Below are 20676 nucleotides of genomic sequence, written 5' to 3'. Positions count from 1 at the left end.
TTCTGGAATTAGATAGTGGTGATGATTAAAAACCACTGAATTATATACCTTAAAAGGATGAATTACATGGTATTTGAGTTTGATCTTAATAAAACTGTTTATTATTTATTTAGAGACAGTTTCATTCTGTCCCCCAGGCTGCAGTGCAGCAGTGCAATCACAGCTCACTGCAGCCTGGAACTCTTGGGCTTAAGTGTGATCCTCCCGCCTCAGCCTCGTGAGCAGCTGGGACTACAGGTATGCATCATTACACCTGGCTAATTTTTTTTTTTTTTTTTTTTTTTTTTTTTTTGAGATGGAGTCTTGCTCTGTCCCTCAGGCTGGAGCGCAGTGGCGCAATCTCGGCTCACTGCAAGCTCCGCCTCCCGGGTTCACGCCATTCTCCTGCCTCAGCCTCCCGAGTAGCTGGGACTACAGGCGCCCGCCACCACGCCCGGCTAATTTTTTTGTATTTTTAGTAGAGACGGGGTTTCACCGTGTTAGCCAGGATGGTCTCAATCTCCTGACCTCATGATCCGCCCGCCTCGGCCTCCCAAAGTGCTGGGATTACAGGCGTAAGCCACTGCGCCCAGCCTAATTTTTTAAATTTTTAGTAGAGAAGAGTTCTCACTATGTTGCCCAAGCCTGTCTCAAACTCCTGAGCTCAAGGAAGCATCCCACCTTGGCCTCCCACAGTGCTGTGATTACAGATGTGAAGCACCATGCCTGGCCAATAAAACTGTTTTTTCAAAAAATAGGGTCCCCACACCCAGTCTATTCCACAGACCCCTGGGAGCCAGCCCTGCTCCCTGCCTGGGCTCGGCCCCTGCTCCTCCCAAGCCACTGTCCTGGGACAATGAGACACAGTGGGGGCAGGGATGCCAGGGAGTGGAGGGGCTGAGGTGGGCTGGGCTTCCTCCACTGGGTCCAGCTGCCTCCTGCCTTGGGCCTTTCGCTCTGGCTGTTCCTTCTTCCTGCAATACTCTTCACTTTGTCCTGCTCACCCTCCAGAGCGCAGTTCAGTGTGCTGGTTCGCAGAGGGGCCTTGCCTGACCCTACACCCTTGTAACTGATTCTCAGTCCTCTCCCAGTTCCCAACCTTTGACATAATCATGGGGCCAGCGCAAAACAGATGCACAGTCAACGTTATGTGTGAAGCAGGGGCAAGTAGCTCAGTGAGAGGTTGATGGTGTTTAGGAGGGGTGAGTTGTGGGGGGAGTGGACATCCACCCCACGAATCGGGAAGCTATGATGATGAGGAGGGGGGCGAGCTGTACTCAGATTCTAGAAAGATCCCTTTGGTTGTTCTGCAGGGAATGGACCAGCAGTACCAGGCTGGAGACATGAGGCTGGATAGAGGCCATGGCCTTAGTCCAGGCCTGGAGAGGCAGGGCCCAGCCTTGGGCAGAGGATGCACAGGAGGAGAGGAGGGGCACACTTCAGAGAAATTTGGGAGCCAAAATCAAAGTGACTTGGGGATGGCAACAATGTGAGGGAGAGGGAGTCCAGGATGGCACCAGGTTCTGGTGGTGTGAAGGGCCAGATGAGGATGGGGACGTTTCTGAGGTCGGGAGCACTGTAGGAGGAGCACATCTGTGGCTGACTCTGAAAGGCTGACTCTGAGACCCCAGCAAGCAGTGTCACCCCCACTTATTAAGTCCATCCTCGTACCCCATGACACTTCCCATGTCCATCTCCCTTGACATCCAATTGCCGAGGTCAGGTCTCCACAGCCACTACCTGGTCAAAGCCACTGCCTCCCCTCTGGCCTCCCACCGTCAAACCAGGTGCCTTTTCTCATTTGTCCTCCATGGTGCCAACAGTTAAAATCAGCACAGCTTGGTCATTCTCCAGCTCAGAAACCTTTGATTGCTCCCTACTGCTCTCTGAACAAAGTCCAGATGCTCCAACCAGGCCCATGAGACCCTCCAGGGCCGGCCCACTTGGCTTTGCAGCCTCTCCTGCGCCTGCCCCATTCCCACACTCCCATCCCATCCCGCGCACTCTTCTCTGCTCTGTGCCTTTGCTCCTTCCACACTTCCCACCCCAGATGCCCTGCCCCTTGCCCCCTTCCCCAGTGAGCCTCAGCAGCAGGGAGCCTCCACTCCAGTAGTCTTTGCTGGAACCTAAACCAGGGGACATGGCCTGACCAGGAGTTTTTTCTTTTTGTTCATTTAATTAAAAAATAAATTAAAATTTTTTTTTCTAGAGACAGGTTCTCTCCCTGTTGCCCAGGCTGGAGTGCAGCAGTGCAGTCATAGCTCACTGCAACCTCAAACTCCTGGGCTCAAGGGATTCTCCTGCCTCAGCCTCCTGAATAGCTGGGACTACAAGTACACACCACCATGCCTGGCTAATTTTTAAATGTTTTGTAGAGACAGGCTCTCCGCATGCTACCCAGGCTGGTCTTCAACTCCTGAGCTCAAGTGATCCTCCCACCTCAGCCTCCCAAAGTGATGGGATTACAGGCATGAGCCACTGTGGTTGGCCAGTTTTTTCTGATAGTGACTTTATTTTAAATGACATAGAAATATGTAACAATCATGGTGGGACATGGTGGTGCACACCTGTAGTCCCAGCTACTCAGGAGGCTGAGGTGGGAGGATCCCTTGAGCCCAGGAGTTCAAGACTGCAGAGAGCTGTGATCGCACCACTGCAATTCACCTGGGTGACAGGGTGAGACCCTGTTTCTTAAAAAAATTTTATTTAAGGCCGGGCGCGGTGGCTCAAGCCTGTAATCCCAGCACTTTGGGAGGCCGAGATGGGCGGATCACGAGGTCAGGAGATCGAGACCATCCTGGCTAACACGGTGAAACCCCGTCTCTACTAAAAAATACAAAAAACTAGCCGGGCAAGGTGGCGGGCGCCTGTAGTCCCAGCTACTCGGGAGGCTGAGGCAGGAGAATGGCGTAAACCCGGGAGGCGGAGCTTGCAGTGAGCCGAGATCGCGCCACTGCACTCCAGCCTGGGTGACAGAGCCAGACTCCGTCTCAAAAAAAAAAAAAAAAAAAAAAAAAATTTTATTTAATAATACAAAAATGACCATAAATTGGAAAGATTGTATTGTGCCTGGTTGAGAATTTGCCCCAGGCTCAGACACACAATGTCAAAGTCCTGGAGAACAGGGACCATATCTGTCAAGTTCACGGATGTGGCCCCAGCACCTGGGATCGCTTGTTTGGGTGCCAAGGTGGGGTGGGCGGAAGGGTGAGAAGAGGGATGGGGCATGGAGAGTAGGGAAGGAAAGAGAGAGGACAGGAAGGAGGGTGGGAGATATTGGGCGGTGAGTGGGTGGGTGGGGGGGATGAGTGTTGGGGGATTCATACCAGCCTATGGGCCACATTTTTTTTTTGGAAACAGAATCTCACTCTGTCACCCAGGCTGGAGTGCAGTGGTGCAATCTCGGCTCACTGCAACCTCCGTCTCCTGGATTCAAGCGATTCTCCTGCCTGCCCTCAGCCTCCCAAGTAGCTGGGATTACAGGCACCTGCCACTACACCCGCCGAATTTTTGTATTTTTAGTAGAGACAGGGTTTCACCATGTTGGCCAGGCTGTTCTCAAACTCCTGACCTGAAGTGATCCACTGGCCTTGGCCTCTCAAAGTGCTGGAATTACAGGCATGAGCCACTGCACCCAGCCACCCATGGCACACTTTAGGCCCAGCCCCTAGTCCAGAGCTCAGAGAGGCCAGGATGGGATCCACATAGTCCCATGAACTGCTGGGGTGCAGAGGTCTCCAGCTCTCCGATCCACAAGGTTGCCAAGCTGGAACCCCTGCTTGGCCATGGGCATCTGACCAGTTGGCGTCCTTGTCCTCCAGCCTCCCTAAGGGCCTCAGCTGAACCTGTAGGCCTGGCCCGCCTTCAGCCAAATTGACCGGATCTCTCAGAAATCATCCTTGACGCCTCTGCTCACTCCCTCTCTCCTGCATCCAACCATCAGCAAATCCTGTTGGATTATTTTCGGAGCCTCCTCTCTGTCTCCCTGTCCTGCCCTGGCCCCTCCCCCAGTCTATTCTCAACTCAGCAGCCAGAGGGGATCCTTTTAAATGGTGCGTCCAGGAGGCCTCACCATCTGGCCCCCATTTCCTCTCTGAGCTCATCTGCCACCTCCTCCCCACCACCTCCCTGCAGCCACATTGGCTCCTATTACTCCCCGACTGTGCCAGGCACGCTCCCTGCTCAGGGCCTTTGCTCTCTGCCTGGAAGGAATGCTCTTCCCCCAGAGGTACCTTCTCACCTCCTCACTCACTTCCTGTCTTTGCTCAGATGCCACTTTCTCAATGAGACCTTCTGCGGACACCTATTTATAACTGAAAAAAACAAATGTATCCCCTTTCTGGCCTTCCCTGTTTTATTTTTCTCCCTAGCACTGAGCACTCTTGATCACAATGTATGTGTCTTCCTTATGTTTTTTGTCTGTTTCTGTCCATTGGAATGTGATCTACAGGGGGCAGGGGTTTGTCTATCTTGTCCACTGTTGTGTCCCCAGCACAGAGGCTCTGAAAATTATCTAACAGGATTTGCTGGGGCCTGTAGGGCTCACATTAGATGCTGCAAAGACATGTGCAGTATGAATGAATGAGTGAATGAATAAACGAACCTTGGCCGGGCGTGGTGACTCACACCTGTAATCCCAGTACTTTGGGATGCCGAGGCAGGCTGATCACGAGGTCAGGAGTTTGAGACCAGCCTGGCCAACATAGTGAAACTCCATCTCTGCTAAAAATACAAAAATTAGCTGGGTGTGGTGGCACATGCCTGTAATCCCAGCTACTCAGGAGGCTGAGGCAGAATAGCTTGAACCCAGGAGGTGGAGGTTGCAGTGAGCCGAAATAGTGCCACTGTACTCCAGCCCAGGTGACTGAGACTCCGTCTCAAAATAAATAAATAAATACATAAAATAACAAAAACAAAACAAAAAAAAACAAATCTCTCTGAGGTCCAGGCTTGTTCCTCCTGGGTTGGCCTGCCCTAGGCCCCATGCGGTGCCACCTGCTGCCTTGTCCCCCACTGCTCTAGCTTGCTGTGTGCCACTTTACTGCCCCTACTGAAGGCTGCCAGACAGGCACAGCCACGGGAAGCACCGAAAGTTGAGTTGAGTTCAACAGAAGATGATCCAGGACTGGCCCATCTCCACTAGGTTCAGAACCATTTACACAACACCTTCTCCAGCAGGCCCAGGTGCACCCCGGACTCCTCTGAGGGTCGCTCCTAGCCACTACCACCATTTTGCGTTTCTTCCCCTTTTTACTTCTCTATACTCATTTCCTACTTGAGCCTCAAATCCAGCCTGGCCAGATAGACAGAGTGGGTGCAGCAGGGACATGGGGGCCATTGCACAAATGAGTAAAGGAGCTGAGAAGTCACATGGGTTGCCCAAGTCCTCCCCTACTCTCCCCACCCCATGCCCCTGCCTGATGAAGTTGGATAGGGCGTGCTGGCTGGCCAGGACACTATGTGTGCATGGGGAGTCCCCAAGCCCCATCCCACCCCATGGATGCTGCCAGCTGGCAGACTGAGGCCAAAGGCAGCCCCACTGCAGCACTGCACAGGGACTTCATGCAGGGCCGTGGATGTGGAGGACCTGGAGGCCTGGAGACCTGGAGGAGCTTGTTGGCCGCAGAGGTGGTGAGTGTGTGTGTAGGTGTTGTAGGTGTGTGCATGTGTGCGTGCACATGCATGTACATGTGTTTTTTTTTTTTTTTTTTTTTTTGAGACGGAGTCTCGCTCTGTCGCCCAGGCTGGAGTGCAGTGGCCGGATCTCGGCTCACTGCAAGCTCCGCCTCCCGGGTTCACGCCATTCTCCTGCCTCAGCCTCCCGAGTAGCTGGGACTACAGGCGCCCGCCACCTCGCCCGGCTAGTTTTTTGTATTTTTTAGTAGAGACGGGGTTTCACCGTGTTAGCCAGGATGGTCTCGATCTCCTGACCTCGTGATCCGCCCGTCTCGGCCTCCCAAAGTGCTGGGATTACAGGCTTGAGCCACCACGCCCGGCCCTGTACATGTATGTATTACAGGGCACAGGACTCGTGATGTGACAGATCACCATGGGGTCCCCAAATCCCCGCCTCTCGCCCGAGCAACTCCAAGGGGTGGCCTGGAGTTGGGAAGGGTGCCCACGAGGGAGAGAAGGGGGTTTCTGGACCATTCAACAAGGGGCATCACACAACAGGATCTTAACCAGTGTATGGAACAGCAAAGTCAGCCAGATCCAGGTGCAAAACCCAACTGCTCAAGTACTCACTGCAGTTGAGGCAGGCGGCCCAGTCTCGCTAAGCTTCAATTATATTATCTGCAAAATGGGCCTAATAATTCCCATGTGACAGGGCAGTCAGAATAAAACAAGATGCAGGTTGGGCACAAGGCCTCACTCCTGTAATCCCAGCACTTTGGGAGGCTGAGGCGGGCAGATCATCTGAGGTCAGGAGTTCGAGACCAGCCTGGCCAACATGGTGAAACCCCTTCTCTACTAAAAATACACAAATTAGCCAGATGTGGTGGCACATGCCTGTAGTCCCAGCGACTTGGGAGGCTGAGGCAGGAGAATCGCTTGAACCTGGGAGGCAAAGGTTGCAGTGAGCTGAAATTGCGCCACTGCACTCCAGCCTGGGTGACAGAGTGAGACTCCAACTCAAAAAACAAAACAAAACAAAACAAAACATGATGCAGTGCACGCTCAATTAATGATCACTATTTAGTTTGTTGCTAGAATGGGCTGTCCTTTCATTCTAGAATCACTGAGCGCTCCCTGAGCCCTGATCAAGCCTTACTATGAGCTGGGAACCAGACAGGAGGCCTTGCCCTCAAGGGACTCACACATCATAGTTATAATAACGACATGCATGAATGTGTGTGTCCCAACCGTCTGCCTTTCCGAGGCCGTGTGGTTTGCTGCTTTATAAGCACAAAGTCATTGAATCCCCGAGAGAATACTATGCGTCGGAGGCTGCTACCATCACCTTGCTGATGAAGAAACAGCGAGGTGAAGGAACTTGTTCAGAGTCATCCAGTGAACAAGGTCCAGAGCCAGGATCTGAAACAAGGATCTCACCCCCACGCTCACGCAGGACAGAAACCTGCACAACCTGGGTCATTAACTGCTCAAATCCAGTTGGCACTTGGGGCTGTGGGAGCACTGGGGAAGGAGTAGCTTGAGGGGAGTTCAGGAAGGGACTTGCAGGGGACGCTAGTGAGCAGGGACTTAGAGGCACGAAGGCTTGGACAGGAGGAGAAGAGGAAGGGTGGGTCAGGCAGGGATGACAGCCCGGACAGAGGCCCAGAGCAGGGGACAGGCAGCTCAACCCAAGCCCCCTTCCCCTGCCTGGATCCTGGCTCTGATCCTCACTGCTGTGGTTCTCGAAGGTCCTCTTACCCTCTGGCCTTTGACTATGCTGTTCCCTGTTTGCATGCTGTTCCCCTTTTTAGCCTCTGCTCCAGGCTCAGTAGTGGGTGACAGGGCAGGATTTGAAAACAGGCCTATGGAACTCCCAGACATGTGCCTTTCCCGATGCAGTGCCCTGCGTCACAGAGAGGGAGCGACTTAAACCTGGCGAGACCGGGGGTTGAGTCTGCCAGGAAGAGCATGGAGAGCAGGGGGGCAGAATGTGGCAACATGTGAGGGCAGAGTCAGGACTGTGCGTGGTCTGTATTCCTGCCCAGCCTGGGGTCCCCCTCTCACACTCCAGGGCTCCAAAGCCAGTTCTCCTTCCCCTGGCCTGCCTGGGGGATGGCAGGATATAGACAATAATGCTTACTGACTTCGGAGTCCCACAGCCCTGGGTTAGAGCCCTGGCCCTCATCTCACTCTAGCCAAGTTGCTTCCACTCCCTGAACCTTGGCTTTCTCTCCTTTGAATGAGATTGTATCTCAAGAATGATTAAGGAAAGTCCCTGGCACAGAGTAGGTGCCCAGCAAATACCAGTGGACTGGAGCCTCGGGACAGATCCCACCCTGTCCTGGCATGGCGCCGTTTCCTAGCCAGGGAGCCAGCAGGCTCTGCAGAGCAGGGAGGCTCTGGGCTCAGCCAGGTGGCGTTATGATGACAGCAAGGTTACTGAGTGAGCCCTGCTTCTCCTGGGGCCACTGTCGGTGGGGGCGAGAGCCCTGCTCTCCAGTAACTCACTGTAGTCCTCCCAGTTACTCAAGGAGCTGGCTACAGCCCAGCCCAGCGGACCGAGGAGGCAGCTGTCTGGGGTGGTTCACCCTCAGCCTGGGTGCCACCTCCACACACAAGGAGGCAGTGGGGGTCCATGTCGCTGCTCTTCCTGGGCAGGGCTGTTGGAGGTGGCCCCTTCCCACTCTGCCCTGAGAGCCTGACTATTAGAGGGGACACTCAAAGGCCCAGGAGGCAACAGTGGCACTTACTGGACACTCTTTGGGCCAGAAAGGGGCTGGGTGCTTTACCAGAGCCTCTGACAGCTAGGTATTAATATCCGCATTTTGGCCGGGCACAGTGGCTCATGCCTGTAATCCCAGCACTTTGGGAGGCCGAGGGGGACAGATCACTTGAGGTCAGAAGTTTGAGACCAGCTGGCCAACATAGTGAAACCCCATTTCTACTAAAAATACAAAAATTAGCTGGGCGTGGTGACGGGCGCCTGTAATCCCACCTACACGGGAGGCTGAGGCAGGAGAATTGCTTGAACCTGGGAGGCGGAGGTTACAGTGAGCTGAGATCACGCCACTGCACTCCAGCCTGGGTGACAGAGTGAGAGTTTGTCTCATAAAACAATACAGGCCGATCGTGGTGGCTCACGCCTTTAATCCCAGCACTTTGGGAGGCCAAGATCGGCGGAACACAAGGTCAGGAGATTGAGACCATCCTGGCTAACACGGTGAAACCCTGTCTCTACTAAAAATACAAAAAGTTAGACGGATGTGGTGACGGGCGCCTGTAGTCCCAGCTACTCAGGAGCTGAGGCAGGAGAATGGCGTGAATCTGGGAGGTGGAGCTTGCAGTAAGCCGAGATAGAGCCACTGCACTGCAGCCTGGACGACAGAGCGAGACTCCGTCTCAAAAACAAAAACAAAAACAAAACAAAACAACAACAACAACATCAGGTAGGTGTGGTGGCGGGTGCCTGTAATCCCAGCTATTTGGGAGACTGAGGCAGGAGAATCACTGGACGTTGCAGTGAGCTAAGATCACACCACTGCACCCCAGCCTGGGGAACAGAGTGAGACTCCGTTTAAAAAAAGTTAAAATTAAAATTAAAAAATAAAAAATAAATCCCCATTTCACAGATAAAGAAACAGAGGCTTGGAGAGGTCAAAGATACTTGGACTCCTTAGTCCAACAGCACCTCTGACCTTAATCTCCCCTCGTCCCACATGCAGAGGTTGTTTGAATTCTAGTGATGGGAAGCTCACTCCTGCCAAGACCCCACCTTTGGGCATGCGTGAAAGAAAACTCTTCTCCATGGAGACTGAAATTGGCCTCCTGAAACTCCCACCGTAGGGCTGAGCACTCTGTCCCCAAAACAGCCTTCAGAGCTTGTGCACAGCAGGACACCCCAATAAGCCATTATGCCTCCCCTGGGTAGCTCCTCTCTGAGCCTTAGTTCCCCCAGCTGTAAAACAGGGTTACAACAGCCCCTGCCACAAGGGATGGTTGTGAGGCTTTAGGGCATTAATAAACCTGGAATATTCTAGGAGCATCCTGAGTCCTCCGAGAAGCTGCAGCCAAGAGGAGAGGCTCAGAGGGTCTTCCAGGGACCCAACTCACCTTCCCCAAAGGAGAAAGTGGCCGTGATCAGGGCAGTCCAGGGGAGGGACGGAGTGGGGACCACGGCTCATGAGCCCGTGGTGAGTGAGCATTTCACCTGCACTCTACTGCCTCTTCCCAGACCTGGCCCTCCCAGAGGATGTGGCTCAGTCTTGCTAAAGGACAGCAGGAAGTGGGGCCAGACAGGGCTGGGTTCAAGTCCTTTGTCTGCCATTTACCAGCCACATGTTTGGTGTAGCTGTTGGTTACCTCGCTGCTCTCAGCCTGGCATCTGCAGCTTAGAGGAAGGCCCTGTCTCCCGGGGCTGTGGTGTTCGACAGTGTGTGAGGCCCAAAACAGAGCGGCCCCTCAAGTGCAGAGCCAAGCACGCCCCAGGCCTGGGCCCCGCTGGGGACAGCCAGGTCACCCCATCACGGTCCTCCCTGCCTCTCTGCACTGAAGGAGGGGCTGGAGAAACGTAGCTCAGGAGAAGGGCCCCACGTCTTGGCACATTCTGTTCCCCCTGCTCACCATGCTGTTCCTGGCAGACTTCTCTCTCCTCTGGGGCCTTCCAGGCTTACGTCTCTCCCTCTTTGTGAGGCAGGGCACTGCAGCGGGGAAGCATGTACGTGATCAGGAGTCCACTGATGGGGCAACTGAGGCCCAGAGAGAGGGAGCGATGTGTGCTGGATCACGCAGCTGGAGGATGAGAGCTGAGATTCCACTCCAAGCCTCTGCTCCTCCTCCTGGCACTTAAGTCCTTCCCCCAATCCATCCCCACACACATGCCCAGCACAGACCCACCTCGGGGCCTTCGCCCACTCCATAATCCCAATCTGGGGTTACGGTGCCCTCTCTCTGCCCAGCTGGATCTTACTGAACTTTAAGTCCCCTACTCTTGCCATCCTTCCAGCCCCCAGCCCTGTCCTTAGGTTCTGAAGCACACTGTCCCCCTGACCTGCCTCCTCATCCAATTCCTCTTCACCTTTCAGCTCACCTGGGGATGCCCCTCCTTGGGGGAGCTCCCTCTGTTCGGCTAGACCACCTCCTCTTCGGAGCCCACTCCCGGAGGCTGCCCCACTCCACCAGCTTTGTGATTTCTAGCTCAGTGTCTCTCTCCTTCCCCAGATGAGGGCTCTCAGGGGACTTGTTTACACATGTCGCCTCAGCACCCAACACAGAACCTGTGGCAGACCGGGTATTCGATACCGGCTGTCCCTGCACGGCACCCATCCAGCTATCCTTTCATTCAGCAAATGTTTATTGAGCAACTAACTGCCCTGTGTGGGGGACCTGGGATACAGCAGTGGGAAAACAGGCAGGGCCCTGCTCTGACTCAGGTGACATTCTAGTGACAAGTATGCACATGTTCAAGCCAAGGGCCAGTGGCATAGATGCTACAGAGAGCAAAGAGTGGGGGAAGGGTCAGCCGCAGTGGCTCACACCTGTAATCCCAGCACTTTGGGAGGCTGAGGCAGGCGGATTACCTGAGGTCAGGAGTCACCTCAGGATCACCTGAGGTCACAGTGAAACCCTGTTTCTACTAAAAAATACAAAAATTAGCTGGGCATGGTGGCGGGTGCCTGTAATCCCAGCTACTCAGGAGGCTGAAGCATTAGAATTACTTGAATCTGGGAGGCGGAGGCTGCAGTGAGCTGAGATCTCACCACTGCACTCCAGCCTGGGTAACAGAGTGAGATTCTGCCAAAAAAAAAAAAAGGGGGAGGGGGGAAAGGATGGGGAGGGTCATAAGGGAAGGTCTCTCTGAGCAGGTCATTTTTTTTTTTTTTTTTAAGAGACAGGGTATTGCTCTGTCACCTAGGTTGGAGAGCGTGGCACCATCATAGCTCACTTCAGCCTCTATCTCTGGGGCTCAAGCGATCCTCCTACCTCAGCCTCCAGAGTAGCTGGGTCTATAAGCGCACACCACCGCGCCCAGTTGATTTTTATTTTTTGTAGAGAAGGGGTCTCGCCATGTTGCTCAGGCTGGTCTCAAACTTCTGGGCTCAAGCGATCCTCCCGCCTGCGTCTCCCAAAATGCTGGGATTACAGGCATGAGCCACGATGCCAGCCACACAGGTAACATTTGATCAGAGCACTGGAAGAAGCGAACGGGGGACTGATGGAAATATCAGAGGAAAGAGTATACTGGGGAGAGGGAGCAGCACATGCAAAGGCCCTGGGGCAGGACTGCACACGGCATGTTGCAGGAATAGCAAGATCCATGAGGGAGTTGGGGGGCAGGAGCCGAGGTCTGACAGGAACAAGCTGGGGCCACTGACAGCGCCCTCCCTGACCCGGGGGGGCAGGAGCCAAGGTCTGACAGGGAACAAGCTGGGGCCACTGACAGCGCCCTCCCTGACCCTGAATGCCTGAGAGTCATTGCAGAGCTCTGGGCAGCGGTGAGCAAGAGCTGACTGAAGTTCTAACAGGACCACTCTGCTACTATGTGAAGAATGAATTCTACAGGTTAGAGGAGGCAGGGAGACCCACGAGGAGGCTGCTGTGCCATCCAGACGGGCAGTGCCGGTGGTGCAGTGGAGATGGAAGGAAGGGTGGATTGCTGAGATAGAGACAGAGGAGGAGTTAAGGGTCAGGAATAATCCCAAGGTTTTTGGCCTGAGCAAGTGAAGGGCAAATGGAGGAGAGAGATTTGTGACTGGCTGACGCGGAGCTGCCCACTGGCCATCCACGTGAAGAAGTGGCACAAGCTGTTGGCTGGACAGGTCTAGGTTTTGGGAGAGAAATCCAGGCCAGTGTGGGCACCTGCTGTATGAGTTCCCATGTCCTGCACACAGTAGGTCCTCAGTAAATGCCTGCTCATTGGGCCTGCAGGGGACACATTACAGGCCACAGCCCAGCTCCCAGCCTCCAGGAGAGGCGTACAAGGGGCCTAGGGCCAATCATAGAGAGCCACACCCTGAGGGGCACGTGGGGCACCACCAGCATTTCTCGGGTGGCACTGTGGAGGGGGAGCTGGGAAGAACTCTTGGGCGAGGTGGTGGAAATCTTAGCAGATGGAGATGTGTGTTTTGGGAAGGCGAGAAAGTGGAGGAAGAAGGCCCAGCGGAGCCGAGGTTAAGTGGACGGTGCAGGAGCCCAACCCTGGTTTCAATCTGGGCTCTGGGACTGTGAGCAAGACACTTAACCTCTGAGGTCTCCATTGCTGACAGGAATGCTAACTATCCCCCTTCATGGGTTTGTGTGGGGATCAAATGAATTAATCCACGGAAACTGCGCTGAGCAACACGATGGCAGGTGCCCCATAAACGTCAACTGCCTGTTAGCGTTGCATCCAAAGCTGCCTGCGAGGATGGACAGATCACCGGCAGAGGGGAACAGCACATGAGGCCTCGGGGACAGGAGCCGGGGGCCCAGAAAATGAGAGGACTTCATTCCCTTTGGGCGATTGGAGTCATGGAAAGTTCTGCAGAGAGAGGAGTAGATGTTCCTGTCAGTCCTTGATTAGCCTCTGCCTGTGCTCGGCTTGGTACACCCCCTCCCATCCTAGGCCGGAGGGTCCTAGCCAGCAACCTGCCTCCTGGGCCCAGGACACACTCATGAAGCTAATGCTTGGTGAGTCCAGGTCTTCTGAGGCCACTCATCCTCACAGCAGTCTCACGTGTGAGGCCAGTCCTATTATTATTATTGTTGTTTGACAAGTGAGGACACCAAGGCACAGTGAATGTCACACAGATCAATGTTGTCTTGCAGATAGCAGGTGACAGAGCCAGGAGTCAAGCCCAGGCTGGGGATTCAACTCCAGAATCCACACTGGCCTCTCCCAGCTATGAGAATGGCCTCGGAGCCCTTTGAGATGCCCTCAGAGCCTCAGATGCCCTCAGAGCCGGGCATGGTGTGACACATCCAGCACTGCTGTTCTCTCAACAGGCAGGGTGGGGGCCATTGTGCCCACTTCCAGGGAAAGAAGACGAAAGGTGGTGTGACTTGCCCAGGGCCCCGAAGCTTGCCTCTGGAGCAGCTGGGACCTCAGCCCAGGTCTGGGACATCCCTGTGCTGGGTGCGTGGCAGGCACGACACGTGGAATCTTGCACCCGAGCCTATTTCAGAGGTGAATAACGAGGTTCCCTCAGCCTGGAGTTATTTCTGAGGTCCTCGCTGTCTTTTGAGGAGGTAGAAAATGTATTCCCCCTCCCAGGCCCCTAAGCTTCATGTCCCAGGTCCCTTTACTTCTTCTTCTTCTTCTTTTTTTTTTTCTGAGATGGAGTCTCCCTCTGTCACCCAGGCTGGAGTGCAGTGACATGATCTCAGCTCACTGGAACCTCCGCCTCCCGTGTTCAAGCAATTCTCCTATCCCAGCCTTCCAAGTAGCTGAGGTTACAGGCGTGCACCACCACTCCTGGCTAATTTTTTGTATTTTTAGTAGAGATGGGGTTTTGCCGTGTTGGCCAGGCTGGTCTTGGACTCCTGACCTCAAGTGATCTGCCCTCCTTGGCCTCCCAAATTGCTGGGATTATAGGCATGAGCCACCGCGCCCGGCCCCCAGGTCCCTTTACTTCTGTTCCTCTCTTGACTCTCTCCTTTCAAAGAGGTTTCTCATCCCAAGAAGTGCCTCGCCCACCAGTCCTGGTCCCGCCCTGCTGACAGCCGGTCATCCCCTGAGCCCAGCTAGGAGACTGAAAACCTTTACTGCATTCTCTTAAGGGCTTCACAGCCAGGAAAACCAGCCAAGGGGAATATAGTGTCTGCAGACCGGTGAGGTCCAGGGTCGCTTCATAAAAATGGATTCCTGGAAAAACATAAACCAGCAATTTACCCTGTGAATTTTATTGGCCTAAAAAAATAAAAAAGCTATCTCATTTGAATAATGAAGAGAGATAAACCATTCCTAGCTCCTCTTTTATTAGTGAATAAGGACACAAACACTCAACAGAAACGGAATGCTCACACAAAGCTTCAGGTCTGATTTATTAGCCACTTTAGTTTCATAAAACTCAGCATTTCTATTAAAATAAAATGATGTCCAAAAGGTTTGCTTGTTTTTAAGAAAATTGCATTTAATACAGGGCAAGACTTTGTTATGGTTTTTTTTTTTTTTTTTTTTAAACAAAGCTCAAATTCTCCTGACTTCACGCCTGTTACTACAGCTGGAGGGAAACCGATTTCAGAATCTATCTGATATGTCGGATTTCTTTGTGGCATCCACTTCATCGCTCAGCAGCCAGCCATGATGTCATAAGCCCATCAGATTTCCGGTAGGGGGAAAACGCTGGGGAATTGGAAAGAATGGATGTTTCTTACCCATCAAGAAGGCAGGGGAAGAGGCTGGGTGTGTTTGGGAGGAGAAGCCGCGTGGCTGGCGGGGGACAGGAGCAGGCACAATGTTTGTGATATTAAATGTCAGGCAGAAACCTGAAAACCCCAGCTACCCAGATGTTTTCTCAATATCCAGATGTCTGGCACTGAGCAGACCGTGCTCCCGCCTCCCAGGAGGTGCTCAGCGTTTTGGGCTTTGACCTCAGGTCTCCGGTGAGCGCACAGTGCCAGGAGCTGTATATCCTCGCGGCTGCCCACCCTTGGGTTTGGGATTTTTTTCTAAATCTTTACACATGGATGACAGGAGTAACTAGGTCCAGATTTTAAAAGCTGTTGAAGCAGTGATTTGAGAAGTTCAGTCTCTGGAACGCTATGTAAGCCAAAAAGGAGGAAAAAAAAAAAAAACAAAACACCCTCAGCCAACACACACACAAACATATGTGACTCTTAAGCCATAGGACTTAAAAACCCAAAACAAAACCACCAAGTCTGAGAACCAGGGCTGGAGACCGACACTGAGAATCGCTGAGCTCTCCCCCAAGAGAATGCTTCCCCCCAAATCAGAAAAACACCACACAGCTTTGTTCTTCCTGACAAAGCCCCTTGCTTCCAGGGAGCCGACAGTTGCCAACAAAAGCACAGGGTAGAACTCATTTACACGCAGACTGGGCTTCAAGGAGCCATCAAGTGCAGAAATGGAAATGGCTTTGCCTGGGAGCCCTGCCTCCCTGCTACTGGTAATGGGGACCCCTGGAGCCTGGGGGAGCCCCGCAGGTCACAGATGGAGCAGGGTCCTGGCCTCCTGGTGGCCTGGCTAAGCATCTGCCCCACGGAGGCCACCACCTAGGCTTGTGACATCACAGCTAATTGCCCCTGAAAATGAGCCAGGAACTGCAGGCCCCTCAGGGCTGCAAGCCTGAGACTTCACAGGGAGCTGTGAGGAGAGGCAGCTGGGGAGGGGCCATCGCCAATTAAAACCCAGAGCTCAGATAACAAGAAGTGGTTGGGGGGGGGGGACAGTATCGTCTCTGGTGGGGAGAGGGCAGGAGGAGGTGGGGGTGTGGAAGGGGCTGGGGGGCGGTATTTGTGCCTTCATCTCCTACCACAATCCCCACCCCCAGCCTTTACAGATGAGGACATTGAGGCCAGGGGTGGCTGAGTGGCCTGCCCAGGGTCACCAGGCTAATTAGCAGGACAGCCAGTACAGGGAAAAGAAAACACAGGTCTGGCACTGCACAGGTCTTCCTGAACTTATCTAATTTAATCCTCGAAGCACTCTGTGAGGGAGGGATTATCCTTAACCTCAGTTTCCAAAGAAGCCAGTGGAGGTGCAGAGAGCTTAAGTAATTTGCCCAAGGCCACACAGCTCATCATTAGCAGAACTCGGCCTGACCTTCTGTTCACCTGATTCTGAATCCTGTACTCTTTCTGCTGGGTTGGGGGAGGCAGTTGAGGTTTAACTGTGAATTGTGAATCTGATCTAAATACATATTTAAAATGCAGATCCCCACAGAACAAAAGGGAGTCAATCATTGTAAATTAATTTTTTACAGCCATTCCAGGCAGCAGGCTTGCTGGCCAGGTGGGTGGGTGGGGAGGCTGCTCTTATTCTGTCCTCGCCAGAGCCTGAATAAAGCAAGTTGACTGTCTCTCTAGCTGTGCGTGGCGGCCACTCGAAGCTCCTGAAGTGGGGCAGTGGGGGATGTGCGAGACTGAAGAAAAGCTTTGTTAGGCATCTGCAAGGGCTTCATCTGCCCCAGGAAAGGTGCCAGGCACACGGGTCCGATGGAGCCAGGGGAGGGAGGATTCACTGTGTATAGAAACCATGCAAAAGAAAAAAAAAAAAAAAAAAGAATCAGTCCCCCTGAGCCAGGTTCCTAATTTCCAAGTGAGTTTCAATGAGCTGTGGGTCAACTGAGCAGCAATTGCTGGCTCGGAGACCTGACTCTGGGTCAGAGTGGTGCTGCCCAGGGCCCTGCCCACCAGGATGGGGGAGGCCGGGCAGTCGCTGTGGTCCTATATCCCAGCTACTCTGGGGGCCCCGTCGGCCACCACCTTCTCCCAGAGCAGCACTTGAAGGAGACAAGTCTCCAAGAGATGGGACAGAAGAAAGAGGAGACAGGCCAGTCTGAGCTCAGGCAACAGGACTAGCGCCTGCCCTGGGCCTCCCCTGGCAGGTCCACTCTTCTTGCAGCCGGCCAGCCTTGGCACTGCAGTGGCCAGGCTGTGCCAGGCCTCTCCCTTCACAAGGCCTGCTGGTTTCTTTTACTTTGTTTCTGTGAACGGCAAATGGGGTGTGGAGCCCAGGACTCGGGCCAGGGAAGAGGAAAGAGAAGTTTCTGCCATCTGGATGCCTGACCTGGCTGAGCCGCTCCTGTTTTTCTGGGGAAATCCTACCCATCTTTTATTCGCTCTGCCTACCATCCACCCAGAAGAGATTTGGGTCCTGCCTTCATGGCACTTACAATCAATAGAGGGAGCTAAACATTGACCAATCAATGGCATAAAAGTGTCCATGGAGGGGGTGGTCCCATGCTATGAGAGTCCATCATAGTGGAATCATCAAGTCAGGGAGGTCAGGGAAGGCTTCCAGGAGGAGGTGACATTGGTGCTGGGGCCCAAAGGATGAGGAGTATTAATTGTTCTGACTCACTGTCATCCTTTTTTTTTTTTTTTTTTTTTTTTTGAGACGGAGTCTCGCTCTGTCACCCAGGCTGGAATGCGGTGGCGGGATCTCAGCTCACTGCAAGCTCCGCCTCCCGGGTTCACGCCATTCTCCTGCCTCAGCCTCCCGAGTAGCTGGGACTATAGGCGCCCGCCACCTCGCCCGGCTAGTTTTTTGTATTTTTTAGTAGAGACGGGGTTTCACCGTGTTAGCCAGGATGGTCTCGATCTCCTGACCTCGTGATCCGCCCGTCTCGGCCTCCCAAAGTGCTGGGATTACAGGCGTGAGCCACCGCGCCCGGCCCTCACTGTCATCCTTGCAGAGTCCCTCTCTGATATCCTCCTAAGGTCACCTCCCCTCCCCATACCCTGGTCCCCTTCTTGACTTTCTGTTGTTCATCTATGTCCCTGCCTTTGTCTGGAAGCCCTATGAGGGCAGAGGCCAGGCCTGTCTTAGTCACTGCTGAATTGCGCGTGGCCGGCACTTAGTAGGTGTGCCAGACCACCTGTGGTGGTCTACACTGCCTATTTGTGACTATTTGTTGATCAAAAGAATAAACGACATGTGCAAAAGGCCCTGTAGTGGGAGAAATCCCAGGACAGGAGGATGTGGGAGTAGGAACGGGGGCAAAGGGACAGAAGGTGATGGGAGATGAAGCTGAGCCTCCCCAAGAACCTCCCTAGAAATGCGGGTATCTCCTCCAGCCAAGGGAAAACCTTCTGCCCTTGTCCTGTGGCAGATTCTGTGGTAGGCTGTCTTCCTTCCCCAAGAGGAGAGAGTGTGGCATAAATACTCTGCCCCACCCGAAGCGCTCTAGGCACAGCACCCCTGGGCATAAAGCAGGTGGGCACTAGCACCCTCTGCCCAGTACTCTCTGCCACCAGCTTCCCTCCTGCGTTCATTCTCTCACCCAGTGCTGCGGGGTCACCTGGAGCCACAGAGAGGCAGTGGGATTCGCCCCCAGCAGATCCAAGGGTCTCAATCCAGGGCTTCCCTGAATCCCAGCCCCAGGTCTCACCTGCACTACCCCCATGGCTAGCACCCTTTCTCCTCACTGAGGCGGAGGTGGAAGGAGAAGAGGAGCCAGGACAAATGGGGTTTGAGTCCCCCGGTCTTATTACCAGCGTGGGACGGGTGCCAAATTGGCCTCTCCGCCCCTCAGCTTCCTCACAAGTGAGGTGGAGACTCCTCAGGCTTCCCCGGGGAGTGAGCGCTTGGTAATCCCGTCTAAAAGACTCAGAATAAGCCCCCTCTGGTCTCGCTGTCGCCCCGAATCCCTCTCCCGCCTCAGCTGCAGCTTCTGCAGCTCCCGAGGAAGGGGGCACCCGAATTCCAGCCGCTGAGGCTGGAGTTTGGAGTTCGCCCAAGGAGCTTCTGCCCTGGGGGGCGGCTGAGACCCCACAGGTGGGTCCCGTCCCCGCCCCAGATGTGAGCCTCGCCCCTCGGAGGCGCGGCTCCGCCTACGCCCAGACCCGTCCTCCCAGCCAGCCCGCTCAGCGCGCTCTGGCAAACTTTCCGCGTCCAGAACCCGCCCGCGTCTACACCTGCTCGCGGTTCAACCGCAAGCGCACGTCTACACGGTCTCACCTGCCCCTGGGTTGCTGGAGGGTGCCTCGGTCACGGGTCCGCGTCTCCACAGGCTCAGCAGCTGCGAGTCCCCGGGACTGCCGACCTCAGCCTTAGGGATCCGTCTTGACCACCCCCGGATTCGGAGGCGCCCCGGCCGGACCACTTGTGCTGGTCTACACCTCCTCGGCAACCCCGGGTCACCGGAGATGCTTCGGCTCGAGGGCCCCACCTGCACCACCCATGGCTCTCGAGACCCTTCAGAGCGCGGACCCGGCCGAGATCCCGCGGAGCCGCTGCGCGTGGCCGGTGCCCGCGGTCGCCCCCGGGTCCCGTCCGCGGCGAAACTGCCGGGGCTGCTTACCTGGCCCGCGCCCTCACGCTCCGGTCCGGGCTGCGCCGCCGCCACTCTCACACATTTTGCGATATCGTCGATGGCGAAAGAAAACGTTGTAAATCCTCCTGCGGCCACGTGGCTGTCCCCCCACCCCCTTCTCCCTTTCTCTGGCCCTCAGGACAAAACGGCCCCGCGGCCGGCCGCTGGCCACGGGGCTCTAGGCGGGCGACGCTGGCCGCGGCGGGGCGTGGTCTGGGGCGGGGAGGGCGGGGCGTGGTCGGGGCAGGGGCGGGGCGCGCTGGTTCCGGCCGCCCTCCCCCGGGAAATCGGGCCTGAGACTAGGGCTCCTGTTCCAGCTCTTGATTGGTCGGTCGGCCAGCAATACTGACGTCTGATTGGCTGAGACAAAGAAGAGGCTAAGGCCGTGGGGATGGGGGTTTGTGGATTTCATTCTTTGCCTTTTCGCTCTGGCGGCGACCGCTGCTCTTTCGGACCTTTCTGAACTCTGCGGCCTTTTCCTCTCTGCTTCCGTGCTCCCTATCATAACGCTACCTGCATTTCCCTGTCCTTCTCTACCAAACAGTACCTGGAGATAGGGACATGGGGTTCGTGCTGCTCACCACTGTCTCCCCAGGGCCTGGCACACAGTACGGGCTCAAAACGCGTTAGTTGAATGAATTAGTGGAAAACATGCATACAGGTGTTTAGAGCTATCTTTAATGTTGGCAACATCCCTACGAGATGATATTACTATTCTCTCCCATCCCTACGAGATGATATTACTATTCTCTCCCAAGGATGAGGAAACCGAGGCGCAGAGAAATTCGGTCACCTGGGAATGAATGGCTGAACTGATGCTGGGACATGCTTACATCGCTGGATCTCAGATCCTCTACACAGCGATGCCCTGTGCAGTGTCAGAGCTCAGTTTCCCGTTTATCAAGAGTGTTGTGTTAGAGCACAAGATAGGTTAGAAGATGGATTATTACTGCCAGGCCCTGTGGCTCACGCCTATAATCCCAGCACTTGGGGAGGCCAGGGTGGGAGGAACGCTTGCGCCCAGGGGTTCGAGACCAGCCTGGGCAACATGGCGAAACCCCGTCTCTACAAAAAAAAATTGAAAAGTTTTCTGGGCATGGTGGGGTGT

At 54.5% G+C, this 20676-nt stretch overlaps 1 long non-coding RNA gene across 2 annotated transcripts; it reads right to left on the bottom strand.

Moving 5' to 3' along the window:
• Window positions 1–14586: 14586 nt before the first annotated feature.
• On the bottom strand, window positions 14587–19783 carry LOC107130955 (uncharacterized). Of its 2 annotated transcripts, XR_012418681.1 has the most exons (3): window positions 19214–19783; window positions 15220–15331; window positions 14682–14914 (listed from the first exon to the last, which is right to left on the bottom strand). It is a non-coding gene; the product is annotated as an uncharacterized lncRNA (long non-coding RNA). The 2 variants fall into 2 exon arrangements; XR_012418680.1 differs by lacking the exon at window positions 15220–15331 and having other exon boundaries at window positions 14587–14914.
• Between the last annotated feature and the right edge of the window lie 893 nt (window positions 19784–20676).

Source organism: Macaca fascicularis, chromosome 10 (genome assembly GCF_037993035.2).
Source record: "Macaca fascicularis isolate 582-1 chromosome 10, T2T-MFA8v1.1".
Taxonomy (NCBI): Eukaryota; Metazoa; Chordata; class Mammalia; order Primates; family Cercopithecidae; genus Macaca; species Macaca fascicularis.
Note: the sequence above shows the minus strand (reverse complement) of the source record. Positions and strands in the feature narration are given on the sequence as shown.